At 78.4% G+C, this 2,500-nt stretch overlaps 1 non-coding gene across 1 annotated transcript; it reads right to left on the reverse strand.

Annotated features, from left to right (window-relative positions):
• Positions 1 to 357: 357 nt before the first annotated feature.
• On the reverse strand, positions 358 to 510 carry LOC147645576 (5.8S ribosomal RNA). Its single transcript, XR_015282288.1, has one exon. It is a non-coding gene; the product is annotated as a 5.8S ribosomal RNA (ribosomal RNA).
• Positions 511 to 2,500: the final 1,990 nt, after the last annotated feature.

A 2,500-nucleotide genomic window follows, 5' to 3' on the forward strand; every position in this document is an offset into this window, starting at 1 on the left:
AAAAGGTGAGCCCGGGGGGCGAGGCCCGCGCCTCGCCTTCCCCTTCTCGCCCTCTTTCTCTCGGCCCTCGGCGGCGGCGTTTGGCGACGCCGCCGCTTTTGCTCTCGGCCCTTCTTTCCGGTTTTTCCCCCCCGCGAGGACGAGCTCCGGCCCAGCGGCTCGCTCCGGGAAGCGGGGAGCTACGGGAGCGGCTCCCCGAGTCTGCATTTAGGGGGACGAAGGCCCTTTTTCTCCTCCCGCGGCCGCCGCCGCCGGCGGACCGCGGGGGAGGGGAACGGGCCTGCGAGGCGACCCCAGCCGCGCCGCCCGGGGAGGGCTCGGGTGGCCCACCCGCCGGGACGGCGATTGATCGTCAAGCGACGCTCAGACAGGCGTAGCCCCGGGAGGAACCCGGGGCCGCAAGTGCGTTCGAAGTGTCGATGATCAATGTGTCCTGCAATTCACATTAATTCTCGCAGCTAGCTGCGTTCTTCATCGACGCACGAGCCGAGTGATCCACCGCTAAGAGTTGTCTGGCTTTCGGCACCGACCCCGCACGCGCGGAGGGGCCGGGACCGCTCGCGTGAAGCGGCCCCCCTCGGTTTTGCGGCGAGGACGCGCGGGCGCGCGACCTCGCGACCGACCGTACGAGCACAAACGAGACGACCAACGGAGGGGAAAAAGAAAAGGAAGGCACGAGGCCGCCCACGGAACGCTCCGAAAAGGCCGGCCAGAAAGGGCGGGGGGGCCCGCGCCCCCGACCGCCTCTCCCCCACCACCCCCCTCCCCCCGGGCGAGGGGAGGGGAAAAGAGAGACGCCGCCCCGCGTGCCGTCTTTCGGAGGCGGCCCAGGCGCCCGGGCTCGGCCCGGCCTCCGCGCGGAGAGCCGCGCGGCGCGCGCCGGACCGCGGGGGGGCTCCGTAGCCCGCGCCCGGCCTCTTCTCTCTGAACGGGACGACGCGGGCACGAGGCCGGGGGGCCGCGGCCGCCCGCCGCCCGCCGCGCGCTCGGCTCCACCTCGACCGCTGCGCGGGGATCGGCCCCCCGCGCAGCGCCACCGCGCCCGCCGCGCGCGGCGCGGCCTTTCTCCTCCCCGCTGACGGGCCGCCCCCTTGCCAGCGCCCGAGACGGCAGCGCGACGACCGCCGGCACCGCCGGCGCCGCCCCCGGCCGGGGACCGCTCCCCGCCGGAAGGCGAGCGCCTCGCCGCCGCGCTCCGACGGCCGGCGCCGGGAGGCGGGCGCCGCCGAGGCGCGAGCCGGCGTCGCGAGCGCCCGAGGCCTGCCGGAAGGCAAAGGCCCCGCCGCCACCGGGGCCGCACTCCCGGGACCGCCGCCGCCGCTTCGCACCGTCGGGGCCCCTTCCGCGGGCACGCGCCCTGCGGGAGGGGGCCGTGCGGCGGACGCCCGCCGCACGGCCTCGAGCGGTTCTCCCTGCGGCCCACACGCGGCCTTCGGGAAGGGAGACGGGGAAGCGACGGGCGGGGCCCGGGCCGGGACCGCCGCCGGCGACGACGGGGGCCTCCCGGCCGACCGTCCCACCAGGGGGACACCCGTCGAGCGGCGCCGCCGCCGCTCGGCACGGGGTCGCCCGCGCTCGCCGGACCTCCGGCCGCCGGAGGCGACCGACGAGCGCTCGCCCGGGCGGGGGGCGCGCGGTCCCGGCCGGGGACGAGCCGGCGGACGGCGCCGCCGCGCGCGTCCGGGGAAGGCGAGGAACGCCCCGAGGAGGAGGAGGAGATGCGCGCCGACGCGGCCGGCGCGGCCGAGGCGAGGGAGCGCGGGGGGCGCCCGAGGGCCGCCACCCCGAGGTCGCGCAGAGAAGGCGGAGAAGCGCGCGGGGGCGCTTCTCCGCCGGCGCCGCCCCGTTCCGAAGAGACCGGATCGGCCCCGCGGCCGACAGCGCGCCACGGCCTCGCCGCCGAGACCGGGCCGCGGAGAGGGGGGGGAGGGGGGCTGGGTGCCCCCTCCCCGGCACGGCGCGGCCGACGACGGCCGCGACGAAGTCGACGACGACGACGACGACGACGACGAGCGGGGGGGGACCGGTCGCGACGGACGCCACCGCAGGGGATCGGCGGGAGTAGCTCCCCACCCCTCAGTGAACGCCGCGCCGCCACCGGCCGGGTACCCGTCGCCGCCGCCGCCGCCGCCGCCGCCGGCATCGCCGCCGCCGCCGGGGCGCGCCGTGCCGCCCGAGTCTTTAAACCTCCGCCCGGCCTCGGCGGCCCTTTCGGGTCCCAGCCCAAACCCCGCGCCCCCGGCCGGCGTTTGACGACGCCGAGGCGGGAGCGGGGGAAAGGGGAAAGGACTCGGGGAACCGCCCAGGCGCGGAGCGCTAGGTACCTGGCCCTGGGGCGAGGGAAACGACCTGGGATGGCCCCGCCGGGGTGCCTCCCCCCCAGTTGCTGCCACCCTCGGGGGAGCGTCCGCCGGCGGGGGCGCGCCTGACACATCCGCCGCCGCCACCGCGGCCGTCCTGACTCGGGGCCCGGGGTTTCCCTCAGCAGCCCGGCGCTGCG

Source organism: Cyanistes caeruleus, unplaced genomic scaffold, assembly GCF_971803275.1.
Source record: "Cyanistes caeruleus unplaced genomic scaffold, bCyaCae1.hap1.1 HAP1_SCAFFOLD_228, whole genome shotgun sequence".
Taxonomy (NCBI): Eukaryota; Metazoa; Chordata; class Aves; order Passeriformes; family Paridae; genus Cyanistes; species Cyanistes caeruleus.